The sequence below is a fragment of the Monomorium pharaonis genome, chromosome 10 (assembly GCF_013373865.1).
Source record: "Monomorium pharaonis isolate MP-MQ-018 chromosome 10, ASM1337386v2, whole genome shotgun sequence".
NCBI lineage: Eukaryota > Metazoa > Arthropoda > Insecta > Hymenoptera > Formicidae > Monomorium > Monomorium pharaonis.
Genome location: NC_050476.1, coordinates 20,560,151 through 20,584,097, shown reverse-complemented (window position 1 = coordinate 20,584,097; position 23,947 = coordinate 20,560,151). Strand labels below are relative to the sequence as shown.

At 37.8% G+C, this 23,947-nt stretch overlaps 1 protein-coding gene and 1 long non-coding RNA gene across 7 annotated transcripts in view; both read left to right on the top strand.

Annotated features, from left to right (window-relative positions):
* LOC105841162 (nuclear receptor coactivator 3) overlaps positions 1-23,947 on the top strand; it is a 148,064-nt gene that overhangs the window by 11,855 nt on the left and 112,262 nt on the right. The window lies entirely within an intron of this gene.
* LOC114255109 lies at positions 4,846-14,973 on the top strand. The gene is made up of 2 exons (XR_003626403.2): positions 4,846-9,472; positions 9,943-14,973. It is a non-coding gene; the product is annotated as an uncharacterized LOC114255109 (long non-coding RNA).

The following is a 23,947-nucleotide window of genomic DNA, read 5'->3' as shown; positions in this document are numbered from 1 at the left end:
ATTAAATCGATCGGTTCGAGAACAATGGCGGGTTGTAATTTTGGGAAAACGTTACGAGACAGTTAACGGGACGCGCGTGGATTGTCCTAGGTTCTTTTTTTTGCACGCAGAAACGACAAGTTCGTACAACATTTGTAAGTTCTTAGATGTTAAATCAAGAACGATAAATGTGCATGTGTGTATCAAGAGCCGCGAACAGCAATTTTTCTTTTATTTTTTATCTTTGACGAAATTGGTAAAAAATTTGCTAAAATTGGGATTTGGAACTCTTTTTGGAGTCGTAAGATTATTCTTTCAGAATAATATAATATTATGAAAAGTCTAATTCACATAATTTTTTGGGTAGACTTACAGAAAGTTTTCGATCCGCCGGTAGAGAGAATATTGATATCACAACTTCCGTTGAATAAATTCAGTTATCGGGCTTATAATGTTTTCAAATTGATCGATTTAATTATAGCGCTCGGCTGCGGATTTGATTGATTCAGGAGCGAATAAATCCAATTTTTATGAGTTCACGTCTAACTAGAAGTGTATACGTATGTCCCGGTTCTCGGATATAGGTTGGAACGTTGAATATAAAATGTCAAATCGAAAGTGCCTGCCAATTGCTCTCTTTACATGTCGAATATTGTTTCTAATCGGGAATAGAAGTACGAAAATTGGATTTAATTGGATTTAATCGCTCGCGCAGATCAACTCAAACTGCCCGTCGTCACATGCTATTAATGATTTGGTGTGAAAATTCAATATCCCAGTGTCAAAAATAAAAATTTCTATAAAAATGAACCGTTTTTCTAAATAATATTTAATTTATTTAGAGTAACATACTGTTTTATTGTAAATTTTTATAAGAAAAAATTCCTACGGATTTCTATTTATTTTTTTCGACACAGAAAATCTTTAAAAATTTCTGACGTAGTACGACAGTGTTCGTTAAATTCTTTTTTAATGTTTCGAATGTATAAGACACTTGTGTAGGCGTTTTTACATCAAATTTTTGAATGTTTTGACCACAAACACGTTTCTGTCTCTATTTGAAAATCCAATTTGAAATACTATGTTTCGGAATCGACGTATCGATATTTCGTTCCACGATATGCTAAGCGACATAAACCGGAGTCCCAGATAACATGGGCTAGAATACTATTGCTTACATGCTACTGTAGTTAGCATATTGACAGATAGTTGTTAAAGTTTTTATAGGAAACGTAGTGGAAACAATTGGATAATGCGAATATGAACCAACAATACGCAAAATATCTTGCATTTGTATAAAACTATTGGTAGAAGACTATTAGTTTACAAGAGTAAATAATTTATTATTTTTACTATCAATGATATATAGGTCAATAATTAACAACTTTTGCATAAAAGTTCAAGCCTATCTTTACCTGAATACATTTTATGATAGTATATATCGATATTTAGTCACCTTTCTAAGATGACAGAAATGATACATTGAAAATGGCTTATATAGCCTCCTCCAAGCGATCTACATTCATCCAACTGTACACTTTTTTGTCAGAAGACTTTAGAAGTATACTGTTGATGAATATTAGTAAACTTTTTGCTTACCAAACTATTTCAGTATATTATATGATGTAATATATTGGTATTTATTTACATAATTGAGATGATTTTGAAGAATATTTTCTTAGTCTTCTACAAGTAAGATATTGGCAGAAAATAGTATTCTTCTCAATTTTAAGTAAATTTTGTTCTAGAATATTCTAAAAATAAAGCACAACAACTTATGATGTTTTCAATCTCAGTTCCTACACAGCCGTTGTGCTAATCACAACGGAAGAAAAGCGAAATTTGTCACGAAAATCGCGCAAAAGTTTTGATGAGTTATTGAAAAAGCAACAACGATTACGTCATTACGCGAAGTTTTATGCGACTGTAAGAGCTAGTAGTAGTCAATTGTGTAAAAATGACTCGATGGACGTTAGTGAATCGGACAATGGTGATGACGATCAAACGCAAAATGTGCAGTATTTAAAAGTGAATATCAAACACAATAGTGACGATGAAAATTGCATAAATAATGACAATGGAAATTACATTTCTAAAGATGATAATAATGACACTCCTTATGATAGTTGTAGTTGAACAAGCGTTGTGCGTTACGAAAAAACAGCAATGAAGTAAGGAGTGGGAACGACAATAGGCATGAATACCGACACATTTCAATTTCAAGCCCAAAATTACAAATCCTGGACAGCACTGATTTATTTCATTATTTTTCATCGAAAATATTTAATAAGATGACCTATCAGCATAGTTATATACATGATATTATAAGATGAGAACAGTTTTATAGTATTGATCTACAGTAGTTCTATAGTATTGATTTACAGTAGTTTTATAGTATTGATCTACAGTAGTTTTATAATATTAATCTACAGTAATTTTAGATTTATCCTAATTAAATTTACTACAAGCGAACTACTATTGTTCGATAAAATTAACCTATTGAGAGAATATACAAATATGATCCCCGAGCGAACTAAAAGTAAACTACAGAAGCCTGATAGAAGTGAGCTACGAGTTCTCGATGAAAGTAAACAATAGTAGGGATATTAATATATTATTTCTTATTTTATCTATTATTATCTTACTTTTGTGGACTACTTGGGATCTGTGGGGTACGTAGGAAGATCGATTCTAGTTCACCGATAGTTGGTTGATTATATACTTTTAGTGTGTTTGCATGTGTTACCTGGGAGTCAAAATCAACGGGAAGAATAGGAAAATCTATAATGTTTGTTTTTATCATTTCTATCAGTGTAGATTAACTTTAATCTCGAATTTAATTCATTTTTTTTACTTCTAAGGATTTAAAAAAGATTAAGTTTTTTTAAAAATCTTTTTTAGTTCTAAGAATTAGACAAAGGTAAAAAGCTGAAGTTGAACCGAGATTCAGTTAATCTACATTGGCAGAAAGGGATATTAAAATTTTCTTTGATAGACAGAATTTCATCGTTTGACTGCAGGTTATTAAGATGTTTTTAGTTATTTGGGGTAATGTCCTGACCCGGTTGTCGGGATTTTAATACCCCGCTGGAACTACGTCAGAGATGCCAATGACGTCACGTTATCGCTTCTCAATTTCGAGAATAATGACGCATGCGCCATTACGGTTCAATCGTTGCGCTTGACCGTAGGTCGATTCGGGAGAGAAAACGAGAACTGGGTAGCATTTATTATAAATCAAGAGAAATTACATCAGCATTTGAATAACGTGAAGTAGGTCATGTGTTCTCCGTTCTCCGAAAATTTGAAAAAGTCATTGCTCAGCTGTCGCGGTTCACGGCGTAATACGATTTATATTTGTTTCCGTATGAAAAACAATTTATATGTGCAGCCGCGTGAAAACACACAAGTAAATAATATTTCTACCACGAGTGGAGAGCAATAAATTAACGAAATTTCTTGATAATTTTAATTGCGCCAGATTTGAAATATAAATAAAATTTGAAAGTACCGTTTGATAAAAGTATAAAACAGCAATGCAGAAAGATCTTATCGTGTGTGGGTGCCGTGTGTGCGTCCACTTTCTCGTAACTCATTATTAATCCTTTTATTTGCGACATAATGCTGAATATTAAGAAATTCCAACTTGGCTGATAACCTTGCTCTCGAAATTTTTCTGAAAAGTCAATCACGGATATTTATCGGGGGGACGTCCGACCAAGAAGGATGGATAGATTTCGGGACGTTGTGCGTGCTTGTTGACCGCGGCGTCGTCGCCAGCAATGCCAGAGTATCGGGGTGCACCTTGGTCTCTGATACTTTCACTTTCGACATCATCCCAGGTACACACACGGCACACAGTGCGTGTCCGCGCGGCGCGCGGCAGCGTCGACCTGTCGCGAATCCACGTGCGTGCCCAATATGGCGCGCGGGGAGAACGCGGTCGTGGAAAGGAACACTCGACTGGCTGTTATATTTAGGTTTTAAAGCAGAAAGAGAAAGAGAGGGCGTATAGTAGGGGTCCTTTGAGAGAACGCGCGCGCCGACTGCTCCTTTTTCGAAGGGACGGCGGCACCTCCCGCATCCTCTTCCCCTCGGCGCGGACGGCGGTTTCCGCCGAATCCTCGCTCCCCTTCTTTCCTCCTCCTCCTCCTCCACCTCCTCCTCCTCCTCCTCCACCTCCTCCTCCGGATGCCCCTTTGTCCGTACCTGGGATAGACGTATAACCGCCCTCGTATCCCTGCGCGACGCGACCGTCCGACTGGCCGGCCGGCGGCCCCTCCCTCTCGTAGACGCCTATAAGTATCCGTTACCGCCACAACTATTCTCTAGCGTTTTGGGTTTGATCCCTCGGTCCTCCCAACTATCGCTAATAACGGGCGGCCTCGAAGATTTTTCGCGGGTTGCCACGGATAACAGGGGGAAGGGAACGAATTTAGCGTGAGACGTTGTTACGTGTGTGCGCGCCGATTGTTGTATGGAAAATACGAAATTGGACTAGAATGGAGACACCGATTCCTTCGTTATTATTTTAATAAGTCTATGGGTTGGTTGTTCCAACTTCTTGATAAACTTACCTATCAGGTAAATATATGTTTGTCTTTATTTATTTAAGAAAAGAAATGAAGATAGACACATGCTTACCTGGTAGATAAGTTTACCAAGAAGTTGGAACAACCAGCCCTATGTGTTTGTTTCTTTTTTTTTGCGATCTGTGTCTACTCCAGTTCATACACAAAAAAAATGCAATATATCCAATAAGATATATGTAGTTGCGGGCTGCCAACTACAGATATACTCAATACAATAATATATGCTATTGCAGTATCAACATTGTACTTGCATTAACAGTAAATATTATTGTATCGAGTATTTTATGTAGTTGGCAGCCCGCAATTACATATGTTCTTGGTTACATTACTTTTTTTTTCTGTGTACCGATCTTGTTTCGACTGACGATCTCGTTTGTCGTCGCGAGATAATCCAGGAGAGAATGTTAATTGTGCACCTCGAATATAAAATAAAGTAGTGCATTCGAACGCGATAAAATTTATCCCGATGACAAATTTGTCAACCGTGAGAAATAACAGAGAAAGAGAGAGCCGAGATAGCGCGGCGGGGATCGTACTGGTTTGGCGAGGCGTCCTTGATTCTTTTTTTTCCCTCCCCTCGGCGAGAGTAAAACGGAATGTTTCGTGATATACGAACCGATTGAACGCGCGTGCGCAAGCACAATAATTAACATCTTGTGTGAACGTCTTTCATAATTCCGCCGATTATATCTAACGTATCGCGCGCGCCTCTCTCTCTCTCTCTCTCTCTCTCTCTCCGACGTGTCCGCATTTTTCGCCAATAAAATCTCGCGCAATGATTCGCGCATTATGGAAAACAAGCCGATGCCGATAACTCAACAACACACGCTCGTGCGGCCGTCTCGTTTCGCCAGGCGCTCACGGCTACTTAACACTCCATTGCCGCAATAGACGACTCCGCTGCACGTGGCGGCGTGTGTTGTTAAGTTATCGATAAAGTTTTACGCCGCGAGACTCTCCTGCGGATAGAAACGCTCCGAGACGGGATTCTGTAAGATTCTGTTGCGTTAACCACGGGAGGAGAGGAGAGAACGAGCGAACGTTATGCGTGGAAAACGAGCGGTGGCCACGATAAGAAATTTCCGCAACGACGCACTCCTCCGAATCGCATTTCGCGCGATCGGATACAGTATGTGGACTCGCATAACGGTATTATTGAGACTATAGGGTTACCGTACTCGACGGGAAAAAAAAGAAACGGAGCACGCTCCCCAGAGAGCTATTGTGCCGCGATCAACAAACTCCTTTATTTTTTTTTTAATTGCTTGTGATCAGATATTATCGTTTGCGAAATATCGAATTGTTTAATATTCTAATTGGGATTTTATTTGTGTCATTGTGTAAGTTTTAAATTTTTACAAAATTCTTTGTTAGTTAGTCTTATTTATTTGTCTTGTAAATTTTGTATAACCATACATACAAATATGTGTAAAATAAAAGGGAAAGTATTATCAAGTCCTATCAAATATTAATTTTCTAATGATAGCACATTAACGGTTATTATAAAATTATAAATGTCAGAAAGAGAAAGAGAAAAGAGAGAAAGATGAGTATATAAATAAAATAACGTATTACATAAACAGTGAACACATACGACTACAATTAATATATGATTCTAATTAATTTTATTAAAATTATGTATTACTCTAAAAAATCTTTATTGTCGTAGTTTTTCATTATTGATTAATTTGCGATTTACAAGTAGGTTAACGCTTGAAAAAAGAACGTCTTTGATAATTTTAAAGACTCTAGTTCGATGATATGACATTCTAATAATTTGTCGCAACGTTACAGTAAGGTTTCGGATATCTGCGACTGCGTAAGACAAAGATCGATGCCGGGCGTTTCGAAGGAATTATGTGATGAGTAGACCGTACGTTTCGGTTATCAAATACCGTGCCTGAGTACAAAATCATAGAGAAATGCGTTTAAAAGTATTGCATTACAAAATATTTTGTATAACTAGCAATTAAATTTTGCAATTAGCTTTAGATATTTTGTAAGATAGAATGCTTGAAACTTCAATCGAATTTTTTTGAAAATAATATTTTTATTATACTTGTGTTTTTTCCACGTATTGATTTCTATTTTAGTTCATATTTAGGTTCATATTTTGTAGTCGCATTTCTGTTGAAGACTTTGAAATCAATTTTGAGATACGATATAATTTAATAAACGGACCTTGACGATTAATTTTATATTTGTAACATATTTGCAATCACGATTCAACTAAGAAACATTCAAATAAAGTTTGTCTCAAGATTCAACCTCCGTTTATTGCGGTTCAATAATCGATTCTTGTGAAAGAATGTATTAATAGTTGTTCCTGAATCTCGTCTCAGTTGAGTCGAGGAAAAAGTGTCACATCACTCAAGTGTACTTCGGAGGTGACTTGAGAAAAGATCAAGTGTTTAAATAATTCCAATAGCTTTAATATTTAATTGAGAAGTGGAACAAAATTACTCGTGTAAAAAACCTGATTTAGTATTCGAGATACATTTTGAAAACACATTTTTAATCTTGTAACCAGAATCTATAGAACACTCTTCCATTATGCTCCTATCAAACAATGCTGTACAATAATTCTTTTTTATTACTGATTAAGAAAATAGCGAAACACGTTATCTTTTCTTTTTTATTATTAAAAGTTATTTGAGTCATTAAACTTGTGCGATTTTATTTCTGTTGGATAAAAAATATGGAAAAAAATCAGTAATGAGGAAAACGACGTAAATATATCTTTGATTAAAAGATTGAAGACAAATTTTATCTTTCAAATAAATATTATATTCTAATCGCGAATAAATATCACGTTTTAATTGTAAAGAAAATGCTTAAAATTAACGATACTCATTTCCAGTATTATGCATGTGTTAATCAAGTCGCAAAATACCTATCGAACTCGAGTATCAAATAAAGCTTTTCAAATCTCTCTCAATCAAAGAGAGCTATTCATTAACTTGCACGATGTTGAGTTCACAAAACGGAGCTTCAGACGTATGACGATAATCCATTCAGTTCGGAATGCGCCTACGAATGCTCGGTAAATACGTTAGTTTAGTTCGCAAAACGTTCAGTGTTCCATCCAGCAACAGCTTTTGTTCGTTGCTGGCAACTTTAATCGTATTAACTCATCTTTTCTTGTAACGATTAAAAAAAAAAAAGATGAGTAAGTTATTTATTTTTTCTAGTTTTAAGAATCGCGAAAGGGATAAGACAAATCGAGATCAAAGTTACACCTAAAAAAAACCATAATTTTGGTATATATGGAATTCTCTAAAACTTAGAGGATTTTACTCTTTGAGCCTCAAAAAGATTCCCCTCCAAAATCAAGAGGAAAATAGTATAAACACGATATTCTTACGAAAAATCGTTACTTCTTTTGTGCTGCACATAAGAGGCAGCTCTGCTTCAAATTAACATATTATTTTTTATATAAAACATATTCCTCTTAATATAAGAGGGAAATAGTTAGAATAATATATCTTAAGTTTGCGAATAAATGTTTTACTTTATTAAAAAGGAAACTTGTTGTAAAACATTAAGCTTAGAATACGAGATTATGAGAAGAATTACTTTGAATGCAAAATACTTTTTTTCTTGGTGTAATGTGCATTGATAGATGTTTATGTGTGGAACAGCTCCTGCCGAGCGTTAGATTGTTTTTTTGTGCGCGCTGCGCAGCGCCGTCTTGTTGTTTACGCTCCTCGGTCCACCATTCGTATGACGTGACTCGCTCCGGTGCGTTGTCCGTTCGTGATGCTGTCCCTCGAAACGCGATCGTTACGTTATTAGCGCGTGCGATCAACTTTCGCGGATTATTTTTCACGCGCGCGTGTTCCAGCGACGCTTCCACGAAGCTCCTTTCCCGTTTTTCAAAACGGCGAATCTTGCCTTGCGCTGCTTATTATCTTTCTCGAGCGATTATAAGTCTATTCTTCGTAGCTAATCTGATGTATAGTCGTTGTACTTAAAATGAATATATATATTTATATCTGTGGTGAAAGCGGGGAGGGAAATTTTTAGTGCCAAGTCCAACGTGCGACAATGAAAAACAAGGCTTGTTGACTCGCTTGCGTGGCGTCGCACTTGACGTCGCGTCGAAGTGAAGTTGGATCCGGTGGTTCCCTCCGGATCCTTCAGCCATTGCCAAAATGTCCCGCACGAGGCGTTTGATTAGCGAGTCTCCGACGCGCAAGTGTAAACCGGAATTTGAATATTTGTCGACCGTGTAGCGGGAATCCGGTGTTCGTCGGGCGTGCATGACGTAGATAAGACGCGTGCCCAATTATCTCTCGTCCGAAAGAGTCAATCGCGGTCGGCGATCGTTTCCGAGGGCGTGCTGCCGGACGAGATTGCTCTTTAGAAAAAGTGATCGCTCTCGTATTAAAGAAAAAAATCCACGCTCGTACTAAAATAATTTATATCCGTGAACGCACGGACTTAAATTGTAGGATACTAATATCACGGCTCTGCGCGGATCGTCGTTAGCGACGACGACGACGACGACGACGGGAGGAGAGGAGATGGGAGGGGATGGCGCGTGAAGTTGCCCGCGGTTGTCTTCGCTCCGCCATTTTCGGTTTCGGCCGTTGCGTTAATTTGCGAGACGTCACACGGCCGTCGAGCGGGATCGCGGCGTCGCGAACGCGCGATTCTCTTCTGCTTTCCTCGCGCTTTATTCCGTCGCGATGGCAATAAAGCGCGCGTCGCGGCGCGATTAACGTCGAGAGCGTATACCGTACGGGAGTGTCGCGCGGATTGTACTTAACCTTGTTCCCGCGAGTGAGTGTTGTGCGAGTGTTACTGCCACGATGGTGGAGCCGACCATGGAGAAACGAGTAAGGGCAGGAGAAGAGGAGCAGCAGGCCCGTGGAGGCATCGGGCAACGGCAAAGCAGGGTGAGTGATCTTTTATTTACGTTTTATTGTCGGCTTACCATAGCATTCGCTCCCGCGTGGCGCATTTCTGTACGCCATCTTTTGCACCGTTTTGCACTATTTTGTGCGTAATACGATATACCTGCACTAAAATTTTCTAGCATTAAGAAGATCGTTATATTATACTGTCGAATTGGGTATATGAATTATTGATTTTATAGAATTATTAATGAAATAATTCAAATTGTTTTATATAGGTCTTACAACTATTTTCATATTTTTTTATTACATTTATGAGAGTTAGAGAACTTTATTATATTTAAATTTTTTTAATAAAAAAAAATATATTTAAGAAAAGGATTTTTTACGTAATTATGTAATTATTAAATAGCTGTTTGAAAGAACAAAGGATGTACAAAATTTAATGTGCGTCATAACTATTTAAAAAATGTCAACAAAATTGTAATTTGAATGCATTTAATTTTTTACAGATTAACGTAGCTGCGTTATACAACTTCGTTGTTGCGCGTCGCATCAGTAAGTGTGAAATTATCTTTTAATGTGAGATAATGGATTTGTAAAATTCTGATAATGTATACGCATCTACACATGCACATGTCCATACGTTTAATTAAAAAGAATTGGATATTTAATAATTGATTGAGAAAATTGATATCATTAGATTCTTATAAATAAGTCACTTAGATTTGTTAAAACGGAAAGGCTCTAAGACAGATTAGTGCTAATATTTAATCACAGTCATCCATTGATTTATTATGCATACGAGAATGCATACAAACACTCATGCATACGTTGAGCTCATAAAACAGCTCATTATCGGTATATTATTATACGAGTTGAAATTTATAGTACAAACTCGGAAATATACATGTCAATAGAACTGATAGGAAATATTAAATTTTACAAAGTAAGCTCGATAAAAAGTGATTTCAATGAAAGAAAAAAATTTATCTGTTTCTGTATCCGTAAAGATATCGTATCTCGTACATATTTTACCAGATATTTTTTAAGGAAAAGTTTTTCAGTAAACATTGAAAACACCATGAAGACATGGTAATATTTATTTAGGAACTTGTGTAGTATTAAGTACATCACATCGTATAATAGATTAAATTATTAGATTATTGCTTAAAGAGAGAGAGAGAGAGAAAGAGAGAGAGAGAGAGAGAGAGAGAGAGAGAGAGAAATGAAAAGAAAAAAGTAAAATAAAACATAAGCTGGAACATAAAATAATTATTTGAATTTCTTCATAATGTTCACGTTGGATAAACGAAGATGAAAACTAAAGGAAGACATTTATGTATATATTTGTATGTGAAATAAGAAGAAATTTATTGTATATATCTAATCTTAATTTAATATATACTTAAATAATATAAAGAGATAAAAAATATTAGCGTATCTTTTCTAAGTAACCAATAAAAGATAGTAATAAAAAATTGTTCTAATAATTTTGAATTTTTAATAATATTTATTATCATAAAGACTATTGATTTCATTTCACTGCACTAATCTTTCTTGTAGTCCTTCTGCCTATATTTATTGATAGTTTATTTTAATTGAAAATATATATAATCGATAGACGTAATTACTAAGTAAGTAACTGTAAGTACTAGCATTTATGTTAAATTTATTTTAAATAATATAAATTAAAAAAGAAGAAAAAACATTTTTGCGTGCAAATTATATATATTTTTAAAATATATATGCATTGCTATATATTTCATAACAATTTAATTCATTATATATATCACTTAAAAAAGGTCAGATTTTTAACTCGAATGACCATAATCACTTTTCAATTAAATAAATCTCAGTTTAAGCTCTAATTAAAATGCGACTATTGGATAATTCCAGTAGCTTTTGAAGATAAAAATCTCATTATGAATATCTCACTAGATCCGAGCAAAGGCTATAATTACGGGCTTAACACTTGTCAAACCCATCAAACGTTTATCATTCCGAATGAGATAGCGGAAATTGTAGGTCGGTCTCTCTTTCTCTCTCTCTTTTTCTATGGTGTTTACCCGCTCATTAGTCGAATATTTGTAACATTTCTTTATAACTGGAGCGCACGCTCGCGCGTTTTTGCATTCGGTCGCGCGTGAAACAAGTCGCGTCGCGTCGCCGTGTCGGTCGGTCGGTCTGTCGGTCGGTCGGTCAAAGACGCGAATGTATGGGTGCTGGGTTCGGGCAGCAGAATGCGCACACGGCAGAAGTTTGAATTCAACGATACTGAGTCACCGGTGCGGCGGATAGGCGCGAGAAAGAGAAAGAGAGTGGCGCACACGAGGACGAGGACGTGTGCGTTGCAAATGAATGCAACGGCAGCAGCAGCAGCAGCAACAGCAGTGCGGCAGCTCGCGCGGGAGCTGCATTTTTGCGTCAGCGCACGTGTTTGTGAGTGAGACCGCCTTTTGCACGCCAACCAACGATCTCCACCACCGGTTTCGTTACCGGACGTTCTCGCTGTACGACGGCGGTTCAATTCACTTTAGAGTCAAAAGGGGGGAAAAAAAAGAAAAGAGCAACTGCAATCGAGCGAGACTTCCCGATATCGCGAGCAACCTCGCTGCGCGAGATCGCGCGGGTTTTTTTCGCCTCCCGGTACGGCGACTGAGTGGGTGAATTATTACACACGCTCCTCCGCTTCTATACACATTGCCTTTTATGAATTAGACCCAACTGAATAAATAGTACTTGCCGGTGATTAAGTATAATTAATTAAATAACATTAAGTAGCGTTAATTAAAGAACGTGCCGCGCTGCAATATCTAATACAGTTGGCGCGGCAAACTTGCGATAGTACCGGTATCTCGATAGCGGGTGTCGCGTTATCGTTCGCTATCCCTGGCTGCAAGTAGCACATCGCGTATACGCAATGCGTCACTGTCGACGCATGCTGCACACGCGGCGTGCGAGCCACATGTAGCAAAATAGAAACTTGGCTAGCCGGCGGTAGGCGCCGTATAACTGATTCCAACGTCAGCAGCAATGTTAAGTATCGCGACTACTAAATAGCTCATCGCGCATCGAAAGCAGAGAGCTACACGTAGCGTACCGAGAGGTGCAATTGTTGCGTCGATATAATCTCCGTCGAATTTCATATTTTGCACACCGTGGAAATTTTATCTCTTTGTTCGCGCATTTTTCAATGCTTTAACATTAATATTAGATATTATTACTCTGTCTTTATTTACGATTTTATTTATTTCTTAATATCTACTTTTTATTAAAATAATTTTTGGGGGTAGGCAGGAAATTGTCAATTTCTTTCATTATTTTTAAATGCAATATAGAATAATTTTTCCATAATTTTCTCATTATTTTCGAAATGGTTGTAATGGATCCTTAAAAAAAATACATTTTATTATTTGTGTTTATTACGCTACGCTTATTATTTTTTACGTTTAATTATACATTTCTCGACTACAATCAATTCACATTTATCATGTTGCAGCTACGGGACAATGAGATAATCCCTAAATAAATACGTTCGCCCGAGTTGTTACCCTTCCGCAAAAGGAAGCCCCCAACCCCCGTGACATCTAGAAAATTTCAATAAATATTTCTCCTCGGGGATTATCTCTCTGTTCTCCACTGCGCTCCTCGGCTGCCAGAGCGGCGGCGGCGACCGTACGGAAGATGCGAAATCGGTCCGAATAGAATGCGTTTGTGAGTCACATGGGTTGCGTCGGCCGCGAGCGTTGCCGAGCCGAGCCGAACGCGCCGCCGCCGCCGCCGCGGCGTGCTGCGTCGCGTCGCGTCGCGTCGCGTCGCCTCGCACACCGAGTCGGGATATAGATCCTCTCTCCGGTGCGTGGTGCGACGTTGCCAAGGCTTCTCTCTTATCGTCGTCGAGCCGGCCGGCCGGCCAGCCAGCCAGCCAGCCAGCCGCGCGAGCTGTACGCACTCGTGCGTTCGCCCGTCCGTTCGTTCCTTCCTCCTTTCGTCCATACACGTCCATCCGTCCGCCCGTCCGTGCGGAAAAAATAGCGTCGCCTTGGCTCTCTTTCCTTGCCCCACGTCTGCGTGACCGCGTTTTGCCTCTTGCAAAAATGCGCCCTCCTCGGGAGAGGGAGGGAGGGAGAGAGAGAGGGGGTGGGAGAGAGACTGGCGCTCCCCCGTTGGAAGCCGTTAGCCGTCACGATCTCGGCGACGAACGTGCGATCATTACGACGAGACAAAGGCGTCAAAGACGACGACGACGACGAGGACGAAGCGGAGGGGGAGGGGTGGGGATAGCCACCACACGGCGACCATAATTATTGGTTATTGATTTTTGTTAATGCGCACGACCGTCGCATTCACGGACGACAGACGGCGAGCGGGAGGGAACATGACGTAAACTAGGATATCAGCGCCGGGAAATATTCTCTATGGGAGGACATCGTCTCTCTTGTGTTTGCCTCTGATGCTGCTGCTGCTGCCGTTGCTGCCGTTGGTGGTCGAGTTGGCACGCGCGATGCTTTTACAACGTTGTAAATTTTATGGGCGCATTGTGATATCGCCGCTATATTACTCGCGTTAACCGTTAAGGTGGGATTCGATAACTCGCGACGCCGCCTTTTTGATTTCTGCGTTTCTGTATTCCGTTCTACAGAGCGCGTCAAGAAAACTTTTCCTTACCGCGAGAGATGTAAAGCCGAGGAAGGGAGAAACATTTCCTAACGGAATTGCATCGGCAATCTGTGTCGAAGACACTTGGTTCGACTTTATTTTGCACGTCTCTTTATATTTTGTACGTTCAATATCTGAAATATACCCTGCAATAGCAGATGTAATCCGCTGTCGAACAATAACTATAAATATTCATTTGCTCATAAATTATTCGTGAAGTAATTGGTTTTAAAAGGTAAACGCCGTAAGACTTTTACTGCAAATCTTGATCTAAATAGAGACTGTGAGTTTAATTTCGCGATTATCTCTCTGTTATTTCTCTTGGGCACTATCTTGGGTTCGTACGAGAACGATAACGAACGATAAGGAGCGGTACGAAGCGGTTCGTATATCGAGTAGCATGCGAGATAATTCGATGCATTCGCAGCTCATTAAATATCATCGCGACGATTGCTTCGTAAATTTTATACGAGTCTTACGTTATAATTAGTATTACATAATAGCTTTCTTTGGTTCTCTCTTTTTTTTTCCTCAAAGCAAACCTTTCATATCACGTTCGAGTGATTCTATAAAAACTTATATTAAAAAATAAAAAGCAATATTTTTATTTTTTATCATTTGTCTTCAATTATATATCAGAAAATTAAAATTAAGAAACTGAAATGTATAGAAAATTTTGTTTATCTTAAAAAAAATTTATATAATTGTGCAAAAAAAGGCAATCTTCCTATATCTTCATATCTTTCATATGTAAAAAAAACTTAAGAGAATAATTTTTTACTTTTCACAAAGTTATTTGAAATTCCTTTTTTCGATGCTTTAACATCTCTCTTTGTACATCTTCGAGTTGTAAGAATTGTAAAATTTCATTTGAAAAAATCTGTGCTCGTCAATGATCTCGACTACACGTGGCAGTCGGCAGTTAGACCGCAAAATGTTAATTCGGCGGTATACTCGTATACTTCGCGGATACATCATCGACTGTAGTCTGCACAAGACTTTTATCAGCCCGCTAACGGAGGGGTAGAATTACGGCGCGCCGTGAAATTGCGATACCGAACGCGTCGATTCGCACGATTCGAGGAAAGATCCGGTCCGTCCGTTTCTCAGCTGCCCAGATAGCCGAACTGTCTGCAAACACGCACGACGGACGCGGTCGGCGAGGCAGAACAAAGAAGGAAAGGTTACATCACCATCGCATCGCGATGCGCGCCCAATGACGGTCCGCCGCTATCGAGAGAGAGAGAGAGAGAGAGAGAGAGAGAGAGAGAGAGAGAGAGAGAGAGAGAGAGAGAGAGAGAGAGAGAGAAGGACAGAAAGAGAGAATAAAATTTGACAGGAGCGCTTTAAAATGCGCCTTATGTTTAATTCCGTCGACGATCAATTTCTTCTTTTTTTTCTTCGTGATGTCGCTCGCCTCCAACACCCACCCGCGAACAGAAAAGAAAACAAAGAAAGAGTTACGTCACCTGAATTGAGATCAAGAGAACAGATTTTTATTCTGCGCGTCGCGTGAATTTTATTACTCCCGGATAAAGATCTCGCGATATTTTATTTTCCGTCTTTATCGTCGTGAAAATACGTGATCGCGGTTTTAAAGCTGTTGCTAAATATTAGGATTGTCATATTTGACACGTGTTAAAGCGCATTTGTTTTTCATCATTTGTTGGACACGTGTGACACGGTGCAATCTCTGGGAAACAAAGGTTTTCACATTACAATTCGCGCAATGCATTTCGTGACAATGTACACGGGCACGTCATCGTATGCTAAAATTTTTTGTCATACCCGACTTGAGTGAGCAATGAATTATATCGTAACTGTTATTAACATACAATTCGAACGGCCTTATCGAAAAACGTTGACATACATAATTTTTTACATTGCGCAGATTGTCGTCGATCTTCGAATTCTTTTATCGGTTTGATGTAACAAAGATTCGTTTATATATAGAGACAATTTTCTTTTAAAATTTGCCCTCAAAATCTGGTAATTGTGGGATGATGTGTGACCTCGAGGAATTTTACTATACTTTTTAGTAAAATTTATTATAGTTTTAGTAAATTTTATTAAAAAGTATAGTAAAATTCCTCGAGGTCACACATCATCCCACAATTACCAGATTTTGAGAGTAAATTTTAAGAGAAAATTCTCTCCGTGTATAAATTCATCCTTAAAGTTTAATTGTATAAACGGTGTAGTCTCTCGTGCACAATTACGTTAGGTTCAAAGACAAAAGTTCGAACAAAGATATTAATCAATCAAGGAAAATATAAGTGTCACGATTAACATATGTATGCAATAAGTTTCTTGTCGTCTTTATTTTACTAGAAAAGTGTTATTAGATTTTTATCAAGTTTCTTTCTCAAGATTTTTTTCCCTTTGGTACTTGAGAAATTTTGCAATCCTCGAATCTTTGTAATTTACTTGTCAAGTCAAAGTTTTTATTGAGGCAAGGTCCGAGTGGAAGGCAAATTAACTCACGGACGCGCGCAGATAAAACGGATTGCTGCAGTGAACTTGGAACCAGGCGGGCTCGTATATAGAAGCGTGATGCACTCGTATCTGTATGCATTGTACATATAAGCGTGCTCGACGGATGCAGAAGGTCGAGGGTCAAAGTAGTCGAATGGTGCGAAACGACAATGGCAATAAGAGAAACGACTTTTCCAAGCAGCGAAGAATAACGACCGGGCTGCGGCGATTACGATCGCTCGCGCAAAATCATTTATTCCTCCCTCTCTTTTTCTCTTCATCATTGCGCGTTTACAAGCACGAGGTGCCTGCCTTTCCGCTTTGTTAATAATGCAAGAATTCGTGGACGTGTAGCTTTTCTTAATTTTTATTTAATACATTTTTAAGGATATTTGATGATGGAAATAAAAAATAAGTAAAACTTCTTTATTCGGTCACTGGTTAGTTGTCACTGGTTATTCGTAAAAATTAAATAGGCACAATGTTTCGACCTTAATTTTAGGTTCTTTTCAAGCGCGAATATTCCAAGAATTCAGATTATGAAAGATTCAGGAAAGCGCAAAATTCCTGAATCTTTTATAATTTTGATTCTCGGAATATTCGCACTTGAAAAGGACTTAAAATTAAGGTCGAAATTAAGATCGTCGTGCCTATTTCATTTTTACGAATAAAAACTGGCCAATTTGTTGACCGAATAAAGGAGGTTTTAGTTATTTTTATTCTTGACTATAAGGATTGCAATATTTTGAAATAGAAAATGTAGAAGTTGCGGTTATTTATGCGGATTACATAAATATCCAACTTTGTTTTCATTGTTTTAAAAATAGATTCTAAAAATAGACCGTACGATAATTACGGTATCGCTACAGTACAATTTTGTTGTGATGCAGTAGGTTATTATAGTACGCTAGAAAACTGAGTTGCGCTTTTCCGAATTGTTTTTTCTATCACGCGGAATTTTTTCATTCTTAACACGCATCGATCGGGTTTTTATTAACAGCTTGATTATTATTTCCTGCCACTGTCTCCAATTACAACTGACATAACTGTGCTGTTATTCTAATCACGGCTTTCATTTACATATGTTTAAAAAAACTACCATATTGCTAAGCTTATTCAACATATTTTTTCTCGTGTTTTTTTATGTATTAATAAAATATTATTACTACTATTAAAATGATTAGGAGTAATTCAGGAGTAATTAATTTTAAATTAAGTAATATCTAAATAAATCTTTAGATTAAATGTTAAGACTGCAAGAGAATACGTGCAATTAAATTCTCGTTGTAGAGAAATCGACGAATTGAATTGAATAAAAAGACTCCGTTATGGAGAAATACGTAGACGTGTATCTGTTGCAGTCCTATACGTAAACCGAGATATCACTATCTAGTTCCCGTAGAATAAGAATTTTGCGAGAGATTGGCACGGCTCGCAATTGGAGATGCCCGTCACGGAGATGGAACTTCCGAGCCAGATAAGCAAATTCGCAACGGATCGACCTTTTTAGACGCGAGATTATACGCTGGCTATTACTCACCCCCGACTCTTGCGATTTCCTTTACGGTCGTAGCGTTTCGTCAGCCAAGCGCTACGAGATTCTACGCGAAATATTTGTCTCCTTTATGTTTTTCTTATCTAATCTGCTCTTAATCTATTGCGTTAGAGGTCTGAGAAAGTAATGCCAGGTGTCCGTAGCGTCTCTCTTGTAAAAGTTTTGCAGTATTCTTATGACGTGACCTCACTCTCGGAAAGAATATATTCTTCAACGTTATGTGACGCGGCAATTACTGAATTTTCAGTTAAGTGAATATGTAAAAGTAGGTTTTAAATTGTTCCATTATTTATTTTTTTTAAAACGTATTTTTATCTTTGGTCAAATCTTTTCCTTCTCTTATAAGGCAATCTTAATTTTTGATACACTCAAGTTATGCTTATCGAAGTAATCTTTCCTCTATTTCAGCCTTTTCGAAGTTGTACTAGGAAATGTGTGCTTTTGAGAATTAATAAATGACTTTTAATAAAACTAATATTGCATATTTCAACTATTTAACAGTTTCAAAGCTTAATATTGTTTAATTTGTACAACTTTTTAAATAAAACGCAAAAGCAATGAATTTATGCACGAGAGAGAAATTATAATCATTTTGTATAATAATATAAATGGAACAAGAATGTGCTTAACAATTACGAGAATTAACGACCGTTTAAATTGAAAAATTCTACATTTTTAAATATAAAAAGTTTTTATTACATTCTCTGACGAATTAGTATTAGCGCTTATGCGATGCACGTGTGTTTATGGTTTGCGGTTGTACCAGTTTTCGGTATCTTAGCAACATGCCAAAACAACTATATGCCGTGTCCGATGACAAGTGATCAAGTTTCGACTCGTGACAAGCGATTCCATCGATTGAGCGTTTTCGCGATCGCTGCCGTCACCACTGCCGTCGTCGTCATCGTCGTCATCGTCGTGCATTTTATCGTAATCGAGTCGAGATATGCAAAAGTCGCGCGCTTGGTAACGCGGGTTCCTTTCCGTGCGGAAAATTCGCAAATCGCGGTCGCGCGCAGCTATCGCGGAATTTCGCCGGTGAGAGAAAGAGAGACGGGCATCCAAGGGCAGTTCACACCGTGTCACTGTTACCTGAACAGGTAATCATATTAATCTCGCCGTGTGTAGTGCCAGCGCGCCCGTCGGATTTATGTAGTTGGCGGGAGAACGGGGACTCGCATACAATAATATCCTGTATCTATCATTTACGTTATTCGCTCGACTATAAGTTTGATGTTTTATATCACATTTTTATTGAACATCATTGCCAGTCGCAACCTCTTAAGCTTTATCACGTAACAAGCAACAAAAAAATTAATAAGAGTCTATATCAAGGTGTAATTATATGTTTAGAAGGAGACGAACAGTTATGGATTGCAATATTACTTTTTCATATAGGATATTTTTATAATTTATGCACATATATTAGTTTTATTAGAAACATTCAAATAGAGTGAAATAAAAGATTCTGTTATCTATTTACATACTTGGGACTCAATTTCTACAAATATCATTGATGTTTCGAAATTTTATTAACCAAAAATCAACTTGGGTTTAATTAGGTATTTTATGGATGAAAAGCAGGGCGTGATAGACAAGCTTGCGGTAAACTTAATGACGCTAAAAAGCCTGTGATACACTTGACGTTACGCCGCGTGCTGAAGTTATGCACATGATTAGACTCGGATTTGCATTATTGATGTACGTACGTAATTGTCGCGATAAAAAAAAAACCGCGTGAATAATTTATTCCTCTCCCCCCCTTCCACGCACAACAGACTTGTCCGAGTTTCTTCCCCGTTCGATCTAAAACAGAGCTCGCGGAGGAAATATATTTGTGTCTCGTGCGCGCGGTATTCCGACCTACAATTAGTTAATTTTAACGAACGGTCGCCGGATTAGCCGCGCACGCCGCGACCGCTCGCCGTGAGTCAGCCGCGCGGCGTGTTGCGGAATTCCGGAATGCGTGAGTTACGGTCTTGTCACGAGCGCAATTGTGACCGCAAAATTTCACATTGGTCTCTTGAGCCGTGAAAGCGCCTGTAAATCTTGAAAGATTGAATTTTTATTGCGGAAAAAAATGTACAGCTTTTATATCTAAGGAAAAGATTTTATAATAAAAATTACTATGAATAAATGGCAAGCGCGGACCAATAAAGGAAATTATGAAAATTTTTACTATATTTTTTATCAAATTACTATAATATATTTACGCTACTTGTGGTATAATTCTTCGAAATTTCTTTTTATGGTCCATGGCTATTATCGTACATAATAATTTTTACTATAAAAGTGATTGCGGATAAGAAAAGAGAAAATCATAATTTGGAACCTGATTGAAATTTATAATTAATTAATAATTGGCATTTTACACTACACACAAATTATTCCAATAGTAATGAGAATTTAAATGTTATAACTTTATTAGATTATCTCGTATGCGTATAATGTTTTAATTTAAGTGAATACATAAGCGTATGCTCGTATCGTGATGAACGTGATGTCTTTTCTTTTCTTATCGACGCGATAAATTTTTTTAATCACGTTTGAATCACGTGTTTGAATTAGACTATTTTTTCATCACGTTATTCTCATCACGCAGCGTGCAAAAATATTTGGCGACGGTTCCAATTCTATTTGGCTGTAGCAGTCTCAATTTTTAGCGGTGTTGAACGTGTATATTCTCTCTTCGGGCGGAATAATTATTTTATACAGTTAGGTTTCACGTTAAACTCGTTAGAAACTTGTCGCAGCAGTCCACTTGGTGGGATAAAGCTCGTGTACCTGGCGATAATTTCATTAATGTTCGCGCGAGACGCGGCCAAGTGTTGACGTGTTCGCACGTTGGTTAGGTATCAAAATGTTGAAAATAAGTTACGCTCGTCAATCACGTTTCTTAACTCACTTATTTTTGGGTGTATACGTATATTTAGCCGTTTAACATGCTTATTTTAAAATTGTAAGTTTAAATCTCAATATAGTAGAAATTACTTAACACATTAAAAAATTAAATTTTCTGTTGAGTAAAGAAATTTCCGCTATGTGAAATAAAACGTCGTAATTATGATAGTATCGAATTTATATTAAATTGAGATTTGATTAAAATTTTGATTTTTTTTGTTATTAACTGTGCATTGCTCGTCGTTGAGTTGTTAAATGCTTTTTCCTTGTAACTCAACAGCTATCAATGTTCGATATTTTAATAAAAAAATAGTCAAAGTGATCGAGGCTATCATTGAAATAGGCAAGGTGCTCTGGAAAAAAATAGTAAATGTGCTTGAACGTCTATAAATCGTCTTCTATTTTAAGAGATTACCGATATCGCGCATATTCTTTTTTTACCAACCAGATGTCTGATTTAAGAAGGTTCCAACGGGGATGAGGAAAAACAACGGTAATCCTAAACCATACCGACGTAACAAATAACTGCTAATTAATGTCGAGTGAGTACTAATAATGCTACTCACTGTAGAAATAAATTTGACTGATTTTCTTTACAAAATAAATTCTTGATTATGACTAAAATCAAATAAGGAAGTAAAACAAATAATTAATTAAGTTGATTACTTAAGTAAATGAAATGTGTATTATTAGTAAAATATTTTTCTCAGAGTTTAATAATTACAAACAAATCTAAATAAACAAATAAAAATATTTTTGTTAGCTTTCGAAGCTGCGTAACTCTGTTGATATGCATATGGCGGATTATCATTGTTTTTATGCGCATATATTTCTTACCAATGGCAAAACACAATCGGAAATGGGTCGAAACACTAAACGCATCAACCATGCATTACTGGCGCCCGTCGTCGTCGCTCGAGAGAAAGTGGCATAATGTAGGTAACCTTATTGTTGCTCTTATTGTTGTATAATAAGCGTAACCCGTCCGTAATAATTCATTAGCGGGACTCGTGGCATTGAAAAATAATTACGCCACATTCCGATAATCAGGAAAACTTACTGCAGGCTATATTTTTCTCGTCGTGTTCTTCTGAACGAAATGCTCATGTGAACGATTAATATACTAGAAAAACGGATCTTAATAAAATAGAAAGATTTATTTTACATCTTTCGTATGTTACGCAAAGGGAAATTTAATTTAAAAATAAAGAAATAACAATTGTTTAGACACGATAGCGATCAGTTATTTAATATTGATTAGTAGGATACGAATTTTGACAAATTATAGAGATAAAGATAAAATGAATTGTCAATTTTGGGTGGGATTAAAATCGAATTTTATTTTTACTTAGTTCATTTTTTTTAACTTAAAACTCACCAGAAAAATTTCAAATTTGAATTGCGAGAAAAGATTCTTGAAATTTACAAGAAATGTAAGTGTGATAATATAATTTCTATACATAATTGATCTTAATTACATTTACCCAATATATTTTGTATAAAATCTTTTACAAATATCTGTTTCTTCGAAAAAAGTGACCTACTACTAAAGTTACTTGTACATAAGTTTTTGTCAAACGTTGATCGTGCGCGGTCGCATTTGCGCACACACGATTGGTCCGATCGATTCGCTTTTTATCTAATGAATTACAAAAGAAAAGATCACGCTCGCCTATAAATATGTCACCTGCATGAGCAATGCAACCGCTCCGAATGCGTCAGAGATAACTAACGTGTGACACGGGCTCCTTTTTTCTTTCGGGCTTGGCACGTGACTCTTTCGCGCCAATCGTAAAAATAGTAACGTTTACAGCTGTTTTAGCCGGACTAGAGAGACATTCCTCTCTCGTCTCACTTACGCTACTTTGTTGCGTGGATGAGATAGATAGATTTCACGTGACGGGACAATCGAGTCGCCGCCGCCGTGGACTCTTGTTCATCTTATCTCTCTCGCGATGACGAACACACTTTGAAGCGCGTCTCTGTTGTCCCGCGCTCCCTTCTCTTGTGGAGTCAGAATGAAAAATAATTGGCCGACTACATGCCGGCCGCCTATAATGAATGAGAGACGCGCAGTGTTTCGGCGCTGTCAAATTTAAATTGGTATGTATGTACATAAACGGCGAAATCCGTTTGACGGAGGCACTTTACGCGGCAATAAAATAACTAAGTAGAAACTTTTATGAAATAACGGGACACTTTTCTAACAAGGGAGGTGGGCCTTAATTTCGACGAATGCGCAGATTAGCCGCACGGTTTTCTTGTAATTTAACTCGCCGTAATTCACACGTAATTACCGCGTTAAAAACATTAATCCGGAGCGATGGAAATACGAAAGTACAATACTGTGGTAGGATGGGTGTTTTTTTTTTTTAATAACGGATGCATGCGATATAATTACCGGTCGATTTAGCTCGCGTATAGAGCTCGTAATACGGCTCTCATAGGCGATCAAGCGTTAACATTAAGCGTTGCAACCTTAGCGCGGTTTTTTTTTTCCTCTTGGATATCGCAGATATTTTCTTGGCGCGAAACACAACACTCGACACGTCGACACTCGCCGTCGTCTTACTCGACGCAACATTGATGTATACGTTCTCTCTCTCTTTCTTTCTCCCGCGTAAAGCTCTCTTCGTCCCGTGCCCTCGTATCGACGGAAAACGCGACGCGTTCTCCGGAGCCGGTCTGACCTGTTGACGATAAATGTAGGAATCGTAATAGCAAACGCACGGTGGTGTTTCTGTGTATCTCCGCCGACTGGCACGGGTCGACTAGCGTCCCGTGTGATTTATGTACTGTCGACTTGTAGGGCCGGGATCGAGTTTCGAGTCAATTCGTTACCCCAAGTTCCATCGTATTTCATTTGACGTGTTTGCGGAGTACTCGGCGATACAATCGCATATCGAGACCCGGTAACGGCCCGG